At 39.0% G+C, this 14,092-nt stretch overlaps 1 pseudogene; it reads left to right on the forward strand.

Annotated features, from left to right (window-relative positions):
- The first annotated feature begins 495 nt into the window (after positions 1-495).
- On the forward strand, positions 496-8,363 carry LOC100981590 (SPRY domain-containing protein 7-like; annotated as a pseudogene).
- Positions 8,364-14,092: the final 5,729 nt, after the last annotated feature.

The following is a 14,092-nucleotide window of genomic DNA, read 5'->3' on the forward strand; positions in this document are numbered from 1 at the left end:
TTGTATCACATGTACTAACATTCCAATGGCCAAAGCAAGTCACTTGGCCAAGTGTCAGTGTGGAAAGGAACCATAAAAAGGCACAGATACTGGGAGGCATGATTCACTAGGGACAATTACCTTAACAATCTACCAGAGCTGTTTTTCAGAATTTAGCCAGTCACATCCAGCAGGCTGGCACAATTGTCTGCTTATTTTTCCATGTTGTTTGGGTTCTTCATGAAAACTATTCAAATGTCTTCCAAAAACAATGCCTGGAGGAAATTTCAAGAGAGAGAAAGCCCTGAGTCTCTCATCAGGTGTATCCCTGGCCTGCTTCTGCCACCAAATGCCAACAAAAGTGAAAGAAACCCTTAAAAGCATATTGCTAAATGAAAGGAGCCAATTTGAGAAGGCTGCATACTGTATGGTTCCAACTACGTGACTTTCTGGAAAAGGCAAATCTATAGAGACAGATAAAAGATCAAGGACAGCAGAGTCAGTGGTCACTGTGTGATGGTCACCTCAGTGTTGTGCTGCCTGCAGTGCTGCAGAGACAGTGGGACCAGCCACATCCTTCTGAAGGTTATGCCAGTCATGCAGCAGGACATATGACACATGGGAACAGATGTTGTCATTGTAAAAAATGACAGAAGAATATATGGAACATGAGATTGTTTAGCCAGTGCACTTTTACATCAAAACAAAAGCTACTATGACTTCAAGATCCACTTCACAGGAATCTGGGATACTGGTGTTGCTTCACAGGAATCTGGGATACTGGTGTTGCTCAGAAAGTTAACTTGAATCAGAGAGGGGGAGAAAAAAATGGCAGATAGGAGGCAGGACTAAACCACAGCTCCCATTCAGATGGACAGAGCAGCATGTGGAAACTCACATCACAAACTTTTGCTTCAAGAGCAACTGCAGGAAAGCTGGGAGAATCCGCAGACCCCTTGAAGGGAGCAGATTGCTCCTGCAGGACCTGGGAGACAGCCAAAATACTGTGAGTGCCCAAAGTGTGAAAGCGGGAAACAGGGATCGTCCTCCCCCGATCACACACCCTCACTGAGGAACCTTAAGGTCCAGATCACAGGAGAAGGATTTAACCTTACCTGGAGCTGAGATAATTTAGACAGCTGAGTGAAATACAGGAGTAGAGGAAGCAGGGAGAAGAGTCCTCTGGGCTCTCTCAGTCCCCAGAGAAGCCATGTCTGACTTTGTTTCACATGAGTCCCTGGGGAGGGCTCCAGACAAACTGGAAAAACACAAGGAGAAGGAAACCTCCAGCTGAACTTTGCAACAATTCTAACCAAATGCAAAGTTTCTTAGATAGAACACGGGGGAGATGGGTGAATCCAGAGTGCAGACAGGCAGGCAAGGAGGCGCAAAACCTGAAAGCCCTGCCTGATTTCTCAGCCCAGAGGCTGGTAGCCTGGCGCAAGTTCTCAGCCATGCTCACTCAGAGCCTGGAAACAAACTCAGTGCTGTTGAGGTGGGACACAGTGGGAGTGAGACTGGCTCTTTGAGTTGCACAAAAGCTGAGTGAGGTTAGTAACTGCCAGCTTTCTTCCACTTCCCTGGTGACCTGCATGACACAGCAGAGGCAGCCATAATCCTCCTGGGAACATAACTCCATCGACCTGGGAACCATACCCCTTCCCCTACAGCAGCCGCAACAAGCCCCACCCAAGGAGAATCTGAACTCAGGCATGCCTAACCCTGCCCCCCCACGATGGTCTTTCTCTACCCACCCTGGTAGCTGAAGACAAAGGTCATATTCTCTTGGGAGTTCTAGGGCCCTGCCCACTGCCTGGTCCTCCCTATACTACCACAGCTGATGCTCTTCTGAAAGGGCTACCTCCTGGCAGGAGGCCAACCAGCACAAAACTAGTGCAATAAGCAACAATAGTACAACTAAGGACCCTCACAGAGTCCCTTTCACTCCTCTGCCACCTCGACCAGAGCAGGTGCATCTATTCATGGCTGAGAGACTGGAAGATGGTTCACATCACAAGACTCTGTGCTGTGACAGACAATCCCCAGTACCAGCCCGGAACATGGTACCCACACTGAGTGGCTAGACCCAGAAAAGAAATAACAATAGCTAGAATTCAGTGCTTAAGAAGCCACATCCCTAGGAAAAGGGGGAGAGAATCTGAACAGCAGCCTTGAGCTCCAGATCTTCCCTCTAACATAGGCCACCCAAATGAGAAGGAACCAGAAAAACAATTCTGGTAATATGACAAAGCAAGTTTCTTTATCACACTCAAAAAATCACACTAGCTCACCAGCAATGGATCCAAACCAAGAAGAAATCCCTGATTTGCCAGAAAAAGAATTCAAAAGATTGATTATTAAGCTAATCAAGGAAGCACCAGAGAAAAGTGAAGTCCAATTTAATGAAATCAAAAAACTGATACAAGATATGAGGGGAGAAATCTTAAGTGAAATAGATAGCATAAATAAAAACAATCACAATTTCTGGAAAGCAAGGGCACACTTATAGAAATGCAAAATGCACTGGAAAGTCTCAGCAACAGAATCAAACAAGCAGAAGAAAGAACTTCAGAGCTCAAACAAAGACAAAGAAAAAGGAATTTAAAAAGCAATGAACAAAGCCTCCAAGAAGTTTGGGATATGTTAAATGACCAAATCTAAGAATAATTGGCATTCCTGAGAAAGAAGAGAAATCTAAAAGTTGGGGAAACATATTTGGGGGGAATAATAGAGGAAAACTTCCACAGCCTTGCTAGAGATCTAGACATCCAAATACAAGAAGCTCAAATAACCCCTGGGAAATTCATCACAAAAAGATCATCACCCAGGCACATAGTCATCAGGTTATCTAAAGTCAAGATGGAAGAAAGAATATTAAGAGCTGTGAGGCAAAAGCACAAGGTAACCTATAAAGGAAAACCCATAAGATTAACAGCAGATTTCTCAGCAGAAACCCTGCAAGCTAGAAGGGATTGGAGCCCTATCTTCAGCCTCCTTAGACAAAACAATTATCAGCCAAGAATTTTGCATCCAGTAAAACTAAACTTCATAAATGAAGGAAAGATACAGTCTGTTTTAGACAAACAAATGGTGAGAGAATACACCACTACCAAGCCAGCACTACAAGAACTGGTAAAAGGAGCACTAAATTTTGAAACAGATTCTCAAAATACACATCAAAGCAGAACCTCCTTAAGGCATAAATCTCACAGGACCTATAAAATAACAACACAATAAACTTTGAAAAAAAAACAGGTATTCAGGCAACAAATAACATGATGAATAGAACAGTACCTCACATCTCAATAGTAACACTGAATGTAAATGGCTTAAATGCTCCACTTAAAAGATACAGGATAGCAGAATAGATAAGAATCCACAAACCAAGTATCTGCTGCTTTCAAGAGACTCACCTAACACATAAGGAATCACATAAACTTAAGGTAAAGGGGTAGAAAAAGACATTCCACACAAATGGACACCAAAAGCCAGCAGGAGTAGCTATTCTCATATCACACAAAACAAACTTTAAAGCAACAGCAGTTAAAAAAGACAAAGAGGGTTATTATATAATGATAAAAGGCCTTGTCCAACAGGAAACTATCACAGTCCTACATATACCTGCACCTAACACTGGACATCCCAAATTTATAAAATAATTACTACTACACCGAAGAAATGAGAGAGACAACAACACAGTAATAGTGGGAGACTTCAATACTCCACTGACAGCACTAGACAGATCATCAAGACAGAAAGTCAACAATGAAACAATAGATTTAAACTACACCCTAAAATAAATGGACTTAACAGATATGTACCAAACATTCTACCAAAAAACACAAAATATACTCTATTCATCACTGCATGGAATATTCTCCAAAATAGACCATGTAAGGGGCCACAAAACAAGTCTCAATGAATTTAGGAAAACTGAAATTATATCATGTACCCTCTCTGACCACAATGGAATAAAATTGGAAATTAACTCCAAAAGGAACCCTCAAGACCATTAAAATACATGGAAATTGAATAATCTGCCCCTGAGTGATCATTGGGTCAACAATGAAATCAATATGGAAACTAAAAATTTTTTTGAACTGAATAATAGTGACACAACCTATCAAAATCTACAAAATACAGCAAAGGTGGTGCTAAGAGGAAAGTTCATAACCTTAAAGGTCTGCATCAAAATGTCTGAAAGAGCACAAATAGACACTCTAAGGTCACACCTCAAGGAACTAGAGAAACAAGAACCAACCAAATCCAAACCCAGCAGAAGAAAAGGAATAGCCTAGATCAGAGAAGAACTAAATGAAATTGAAACAAAAAAAATACAAAGGATAAGTGAAACAAAAAGCTGGTTCTTTGAAAAGAAAAATAATAATAGACCATTAGCAAGATTAACCAAGAAAAAAAGAGAGAAGAACCAAATAAGCTCAATTAGAAGCAAAATGGGAGATACTACAACTGACACCACAGAAATACAAAACACCATGCAAGACTACTATGAACAACTTTATGCACATAAACTATAAAACCTAGAGGAGATGGATAAATTTCTGGAAATATACAATCCTCCTAGCTTAAACCAGAAATAATTAGAAATTCTGAGCAGACCAATAGCAAGCAGTGAGATTGAAATGATAATTTAAAAAATCACCAACAAAAAAAGTCCAGGACCAGATGGATTCACAGCTGAATTCTATCAGACATTCAAAGAAGAATTGGTACCAATCCTATTGACACTATTCCACAAGATAGAGAAAGAATCCTCCCTAAATTATTCTATGAAGCCAGCATCCCTCTAACACCAAAACCATGAAAAGACATAACAAAAAAAGAAAACCACAGACCAATATTGCTGATGAATATAGATGCAAAAATCCTTAACAAAATAATAGCTAACCGAATCCAACAGTATATCAAAAAGATAATCCACCATGATCAAATGGGTTTCATACCAGGGATGCAGGGATGGATTCACATACACAGGTAAATAAATGTGATACACCACATGAACAGAATTTTTTAAACTCACGTGATCATCTCAATAGATGCAGAAAATGCATTTGACAAAATCCAGCATCGCTTTAAGATTAAAACACTCAGCAAAATCGGCATAGAAGGGAAATACCTTAATGTAATAAAAGTCATCTATGACAAACCCGGAGGCAACATCACACTGAATGAGGAAAAGTTGAAAGCATTCCCTCTGAGAAGTGAAATGAGGAGGATGCTCACTCTCACCACTTCTATTCAACATAGTTCTGGAAGTCCTAGCCAGAGCAATCAGACAAGAGAAAGAAATAAAGGGCATCCAAATTTGTAAAAAGGAAGTCAAACTGTTGCTCTTTGCTGATGATATGTTTTTATACCCAGAAAACCCTAAAGACTCCTCCAAAAAGCTCCTAGAACTGATAAATGATTTCAGCAAAGTTTCAGGATACAAAATTACTGTACACACATCAGTAGCTCTGCTATACACCAAAGGCAACCGACCTGAGAATGAAATCAAGAACTCAACCCCTTTTACAATAGCTGCAAAAAAATAAAATACTTAGGAATATACCTAACAAAGGAGTCAAAAGACCTCTACAAGGAAAACTACAAAACACTGCTGAAAGAAATCACAGACAACACAAATGGAAATACATTCCATGCTCATGAATGGGTAGAATCAATATTGTGAAAATGACCATACTGACCATACTGACAAAAGCAATCTACAAATTCAGTGCAATCCCCATCAAAATGCCACCATCATTCTTCACAGAATTAGAAAAAACTATTCTAAAATTCATATGGAAACAAAAAAAGAGCCCACATAGCCAAAGCAAGACTAAGCAAAAAGAACAAATCTGGAGGCATCACACTACCTGATTTCAAACTATAATAAAAAGCCATAGTCACCAAAACAGCTTGTTACTGGTATAAAAATAGGCACATAGACCAACGGAACAGAATAGAGAACCCAGCAATAAACCCAAATACTTACAGACAACAGATCTTCCACAAAGCAAACAAAAACATAAAGTGGGGAAAGGACACTCTATTCAACAAATGGTGCTGGGATAATTGACAAGCCACATGTAGAAGAATAAAACTGGATCCTCATCTCTCACCTTATACAAAAATCAACTCAAAATGGATTAAGGACTTAAATCTAAGACCTGAAACCATAAAAACTGTAGAAGATAACATTGGACAAACCCTTCTAAACACTGGCTTATGCAAAGACTTCATGACCAAGAACCCAAAAGCAAATGCAACAAAAACAATGATAAATAGGTAGGACTTAATTAAACTAAAAAGCTTTTGCACAGCAAAAGAAACAATCAGCAAAGTAAACAGACAACCCAGCGAGGGGGAGAAAATCTTCACAATCTACACATTCAACAAAGGACTAATATCCAGAATCTACAAGGAACTCAAACAAATTAGCAAGAAGGAAACAAACAAATCTCATCAAAAAATGGATATGAATAGACATTTCTCAAAAGGTACACAAATGGCCAAAAACCATATGAAAAAAATGCTCAACATCACTAATGATGAGGGAAATGCAAATCCAAACCACAATGCTATACCACCTTACTCCTGCAAGAATGGCCATAATCAAAAAATAATAGATGTTGGCAGGGATGCAGTGAAAAGGGAACACTTTTACACTGCTGGTGGTAATGTAAACTACTACAGCCACTGTGGAAAACAGTGTGGAGATTTCTTAAAGAACTAAAAGTAGAACTACCATTTGATCCAGCAATCCCACTACTGGGTATCTATCAAGAGAAAGGAAGTCATTACACAAAAAAAGATACTTGCACACACATGTTTATAGCAGCACAATTTGCAATTGCAAAAATATGGAACCAGCCCAAATGCCCATCAATCAATGAGTGGATAAAGAAATTGTTGCGTATCTATACCATGGAATACTATTCAGTGATTAAAAAAAAAAGGAATGAAATAATGGCATTCGCAGCAACCTAAATAGAATTGGAGACCATTATTCTAAGTGAAGTAACTCAGGAATGGAAAACTAGACATTGTATGTTGTCACTTATAAGTGGGAGCTAATATATGAGAATGCAAAGGCATAAGAATGATGTAATGGACTTTGGGGACTCAGGGTAAAGAGTCAGAGGTGGGTGGGCGATAAAAGACTACAAATTGGGTACAGTCTATACTGCTCGGGTGATGGGTGCATCAAAATCTCACAAATCACCACTACAGAACTTACGAATGTAACCAAACACCACCTGTTCCAAGAACCTATGGAAATAAAAAAACAATAAAAATTGTAAAAAAAATAATAATAATAAAGTAAACTTGAATCAGAGACCTCTTGGCCAAGACGTACACAGTCTGGTGATGGGAAATAAGGAGCCCTGTACCACAATAATAAAGAGAAAAATAGGCTGCTAGCAAACAGCCTTCCACAGAAGGGACATGCGGGGTTATTACATATGACCATGTAGAATATACACTTGAATGGAAAAATATGCATTGTCTAACATCAAGTATCAAGGGACACTGGATCCAGTTAGTTATGTTGATAAGAATGTAACTGGATTTTCAGTTCAGTGAATTTTATCATACTCTTCCACCAGGTTTTGAAAAAAAAATATTATTTGAACAGCAGACCTTCTGAATATTTTTGCTTTTAAAACTTGTATTTCTCCACTGTTAAAAATGTTTACCATTTAATAAAGCTTTACCTGACCTATAGATGAAAGTATATTCTTAAAAATATGCTTGTTGGCCAGGCATGGTGGCTTGCACCTGTAATCCCAGTATTTTGGGGAGGCTGAGGCAGGCAATTGCTTGGGGCCAGATGTTCAAGACCAGCCAGGGAAACATAGCAAGCCCCTATCTCTACAAAAAAAAAAAATTAAGAAAAAAATGTTTTTTAATGTTGTCTAACGAATCAGAGTCTTCAATAGACCACAGTGAAGTTGGGATTCAAAATATTTATGTTTAGTGATATGAATGTTAGCACTTGGGGAAGTTTGTTTAATGTTTATTTAAATAAATACAATTATGGAGCCAGGTGGAGCAAGATGGCAGGAGAGAAGGCTTCACCAACCATCCCCCCAAAAGGACACCAATTTAACACACAGAGCACCTTCATAAGAACCAAAAATCAAGTGAGTACCCATAGTATCTGGTTTTAGCTTCTTATCATTGAAAGAGGTGCTGAAGTGTAGAAAACACAGTGTTGAATCACAAAAGGCATTCCTTTCCCACCACTCACCCCCAGCAGTGGCGGCAGGGTGCAGAGAGCTTTCCAGTGTGCTGGGGAAGGGAGAGCCCAGTGATTGTGGAACATTGAACACAGTGCTGTCCTCTTGTAGCAGAAAGAAAAGCTGGACCAAATTCAGCTGACACTGACCCATGGAGGGCATTTAAACCAGCCCTAGCCAGAGACAAAACGCCAATCACAGCAGTTCAAACTTGAGTTCTACAAGCCTTGCCACTGAGGGCTACAGTTCTCTGAGGCTCTAAATAAACTCAAAAGGCAGTGTAGGCTGCAAGAACTGCAACCCCTACATGAGTCCCAGTACTGAATGGAGGCCAGAGACAGTGAACTAGGGGGCAGGTGACCTACTGAGATACAAGCCAGAGTAGCTAAGAGAGTGTTGGCATCACCCCTCTCCTAACCACAGGCTGCACAGATCACAGCTCCAAAAGAGACCCCTTCTTTCCACCTGAGGAGAGGGGAGGGAAGAGTGAGGAGGACTTTGTCTTGCATCTTGGATACCAGCTCAGCCACAGCAGGATAGGGCACTGGCCAGAGTACTGAGGCTCCATTTGCAGACCCTAGCTCCTGAATGACAATACTAGACACACCCTGGGCCAGAAGGAACCTGTTACCTTGAAGGGAAGGACCCAGCCCCACCAGCATTCATCACCTGCTAATTGAAGAGACCTTGGGCCATGAATAACCAGAAGTGATACCCTGTACTACATCGAGGGTCCTGGGTGAGCCTCTGAGAATTGCTGGTTTCAGGTGAGACTAGCACATTATCAGCTGTGGTGGCTATGGGACAGAACCCCTACTTGAGAAAAGCAGAGGGAAAAGTAAAAGGGACTTTATTTTGCACCTCAGGTACCAGCATGAACACAAGAGGTAGAGCACCAAGTGGGCTCCTGAGTCCCCAGTTCCATGATTTGACTCTTGGACTGCATTTCTGGACCTGCCCTGGGACAGAGGAGGGCTCACTGACCTAAAGGGTGAGTCCCAGGCCAGGCAGCATTCACCACAAGCTGACTGAAGAGTACTTGGGCCTTAAGGGAATATTAGCGGTAGTCTGGCAGTACTCCCCATGGGCCTGTGGTGTCACTGGCCATGAGGTGAGGACCCTTTGTCTTTGGAAAGGGGAAGGAAGAGTGAGGAAAACTGTGTCTAGTGGTTTGAGTGCCAGCTCAGTCACAGTACAACAGAACATCAGGTAGACCTCTAAGATTTTTAAATCTAGTTCCTGGCTCTTGGATGACACCTCTGCACCTGCCTGGAACCTCATGGACCTCACTGCCCTGAAGAAAAAAACACATGCCTGCCTGGTTTTGTCAACTGCTGACTGTACAGCTCCAGGCTTGAGCAAACATAGGTAGTAGCCAGGGAGTGGTTACACCAGGCCTTGGTCAAGAACCAATGCTATGCTAGCTCCAGGGCTGATCCAGTGCAGTCATAGTGGTGGTGGACATAGGAGTCCTTGTGTCACTCCACCCCCAGCTTCAAGTGGCTCAGAACAGAGAGAAAGAGACTCCATTTGTTTGAGAGAAAGTAAGGGAAGAGGACAAGAGTCTCTGCCCAATAATCCAGAGGATTCTCACAGATTTTGTCCAAGACCATCAAGGTGGTACCTCTACAAGTCTCCAGGAATCACGGTGTTACTGGATGTGGAGTGTCCCCTAAAATAGATACAGGTTAGATCACAACACCCAAGTCCTTAAAAATATCTGGAAGGCCAGACCGGGCGCAGTGGCTCACACCTGTAATCCCAGCACTTTGGGAGGCCGAGGCAGGCGGATCACCTGAGGTTGGGAGTTCGAGACCAGCCTGACCAACAGGGAGAAACCCCGTCTCTACTAAAAATACAAAATTAGCCAGGCGTGGTGGCGCATGCCTGTAATGCCAGCTACTCAGGAGGCTGAGGCAGGAGACTTGCCAGAACCCAGGAGGTGGAGGCTGCAGTGAGCCAAGATCGCACCATTTCACTCCAGCCTGGGCAACAACAGTGAAATCCCATCTCAAAAAAATAAATAAATAAATTTTTAAAAATTATATATATATATATGTATATGGAAAGCCTTCCCAAGAAGGATGGGTACAAACAAGCCCAGACTGTAAAGACTACAATAAATACCTAACTCTTCAATGCCCAGACCAGATGAACATCTGTAAGTATGAAGAAAATCGAGGAAACAGTGACTTCATCAAATGAAGGAATAAGGCACCAGGGAGAAACAGAGTCCTGGAGAAACAGAGATATGTGACCTTTTAGAGAAATAATTCAAAATAGCTGTTTCAGGAAACTCAAAGAAAGTCAAGGCAACACAGAGAAGGAATTCAGAATTCTGTCAGATAAATTTAGCAAAGATATTGAAATAATAAAAAAAGAATCAAGCAGAAATTCTGAAGCTGAAAAATACAGTAGACATACTGAAGAATGCATCATAGTCCTTTATTAGAAGAACTGATCAAGCATAAGAAAGAATTAGTGAGCTCAAAGAGAAGCTATTTGAAAACACACAGTCACTGGAGACAGAAGAAAAAAAGAATAAGCACAACTACAGGATCTAAAAAATAGCCTCAAAGGGGCTAATCTAAGAGTTATTGGCCTTAAAGAGGAGGCGGAAAAAGCAATAGGGGTAAAAAGCTTACTCAAAGGGATAATAACAGAGAACTTTCCAAACCTACAGAAAGATATCTATATCCAAGTCCAAGAAGGTTATAGACCACCAAACAGATTTAACCCAAAGAAGACTACATCAAGGCATTTAATAATCAAATTCCCAAAGATCAAGGATAAAGAAAGGAGCCTAAAATCAAAAGAAAAGAAACAAATAACATACAATGAAGCTCCAATATGTCTGGCTGCAGACTTTTCAGTGGAAACCTTACAGGCCAGGAGAGAGTGGCATGACATATTTCAAGCACTGAAGAAAAAAAAGTTCACCTAGAATAATATCCAGCAAAAACAGCCTTCAAACATGAAGGAGAAATAAAGATTTTCCCAAACAAAAGCTGAGAGATTTCATCAATAACAGACCTATCACGCAAAATATGCTAAAGGGAGTACTTCAATCACAAAGAAAAGGATGTTAATGAGCAATAAGTGTCACCTGAAGTTACAAAAATCACAGATACTGTAACTATGCAGTATAAACTACTCTTATCCTCAGTAGAAAGACTAAATGATGAGCCAATCAAAAATATTAACTACAACAACTTTTCAAGAAAAAGTACAATAAGATATAAATAGAAATAACAAAAGTTTAAAAGGGGACAAAGTTAAAGTGGAGAGTTTTTATTAGTATTCCTTCTACTTGTTTGTTTGTTTATGCAAACAGTTTTAAATTGTTATCAGCTTAAAATAATGAGTTATAAGACAGTATTTACAAGCCTCGTGGTAACTGCAAACAAAAACAAAAACAAATACAACAGACACACAAAAAAAAGAAAAAGCAAGAAACTAAATCCTATCACCAGAGAAAAAACATCTTCAAAAAAGAAGAAAGAAAGAAAAGAGAGAAGAAAGAAAAACACACAAAACAACAAGAAAACACATAACAAAACTGCAGGAGTAAGTCCTTACTTATCAATAGTTACATTGAATGTAAATGGACCAAACTCTCCAATAAAAAGACATAGACTGGCTGAATGGATTTAAAACAAAGAAAAAGACCCATTGACCTGTTCCCTACAAGAAACACACGTCACCTACAGAGATACGCATAGACTGAAAATAAAGGGATGAAAAAAGATATTCCATGCCAATGGAAACCAAAAAAGAGCAGGAGTAGCTATACTTATATAAAACAAAATAGATGTAAAGACAAAAACTATAAGAAGAGACAAAGACACTATATAATGATAAAGAAGTCAATTCAGCAAGAGGATGTAACAATTTTAAATATATATGCACCCAACATTGGAGCACCCAGATATATAAAACAAACATTACTAGAAATAGAGAGATAAACCCTAAAATAATATTAGCTAGAGAATTGAATACCCCATTTTCAACACTGAACAGCTCTTCCAGACAGAAAATCAATAAAGAAACATCAGATTTAAACTGCATTACAGACCAATGGATCTAATAGGTATTTACAGAACATTTCATCCAATGGCTGCAGAATACACATTCTTTTCCTCAGCATATGGATCATTCTCAAAGATCAACCATATGTTAGGTCACAAAACAAGTCTTAAAACATTCAAAAAATTGAAATAATGTCAAGTGTCTTGTGTAATCACAATTTAAAAAACTAGAAATCAATAACAAGAGGAAATCTGGAAACTATACAAATACGTGGAAACTAAACAATATACTCCTGAATGACCAGTGGGTTGATAAAGAAATTAAGAAGATAAATGAAAAACTTCTTGAAACGAATGATAACAGAAACACAACATAACGAAAGCTGTGGGATACAGCAAAAGAAGTAAAGAGGAAAGTTTATAGCTATAAGTGCTTACATCAAAAAAGAAGAAAAATTAAACAATCTAATGATGTGTCCTAAAGAACTAGAAAAGCAAAAGCAAACCAAACCCAAAATTAGTAGGAGAAAAGAAATAATAAAGATCAGAGCAGAAATAAAGAAAATTGAAATGAAGAAAACAATACAAACAATCATAAGTTAAACATAGTTGACAAATCTTTAGCCAGACTAAGAAAAAAAGAGAGAAGACTCAAATAAATAAAATCAGAAATGAAAAAGTAGCCATTACAACTGATGCTGCAGAAATTCAAAGGATCATTTGTGATTACTATGAGCACCTGTATGCCAATAAATTTGAAAATCTAGAAGAAATGGACAAATTCCTAGACACATACAACCTATGAATATTGAGCCAGGAAGAAATCCAAACCCTGAACAGACCAATAACAAGTAATGAGATTGAAGCCATAATAAAAGGTCTCCCAGTAAAAAAATTCCAGGATGTGATGATGTCACTGCTGATTTCTACCAAACATCTAAAGAACTAATAACAACCCTCCTCAAACTATTCCAAAAAATAGGGGAGGAGGGAATACTTCCAAACTCATTCTATGAGATGAGTATTGCCCTGATACCAAAACCAAACAAAGACACATTAAAAAAAAAAGAAAAAGAAAAAAAACTATAGGCCAACATCTCTGATGAATATTGATGCAAAAATCCTCAATAAAATACTAGCAAACCAAATTCAACACACATTAAAAAATCATTCATCATGACAAAGTGGGATTTACCCCTGGAATACAAGAATGTTTCAACATAGGCAAATCAATTACTGTGATACATCTTATTAACAGAATGAAGAAGATAAACCATATGATCATTGCAATTGATGCTGAAAAAAAGTATTTGATAAAACTCAACATCCTTCAAGATAAAAACCGTCAAAAAACTGGGGATAAAATGAGCATATGCCAACATAATAAAAGCCCATGACAGACCCACAGCTAGTATCATAATGAATGGGGAAAAAACTGAAAACCTTTCCTCTAACATCTGAAACACAACAAGGATGCCCATTTTCACCACTGTTATTCAACATAGTACTGGAATTCCTCACTAGAGCAATCAGACAAGAGAAATAAAGGGCATCCCAGTTGGAAAGGAAGAAATCAAATTATCTTTGTTTGTAGAATATATGATCTGATATTTGGAAAAACCTAAAGACTCCACCAAAAATCTTTTAGAACCGAAAAACAAATTCAGTATAGTGACAAGATACAAAAACAACATACAGAAATCAGTAGCATTTCTATATGCCAATAGTGAACAATATTTAAAAAAAGTAATCTCATTTACAATAGCCACAAATAAAACTAAATACCTAGGAATTAACCAAAGAAGTGAAAGATCTCTATAATAAAAACTGTAAAACACT

This window comes from Pan paniscus, chromosome X (genome assembly GCF_029289425.2).
Source record: "Pan paniscus chromosome X, NHGRI_mPanPan1-v2.0_pri, whole genome shotgun sequence".
Lineage (NCBI taxonomy): Eukaryota > Metazoa > Chordata > Mammalia > Primates > Hominidae > Pan > Pan paniscus.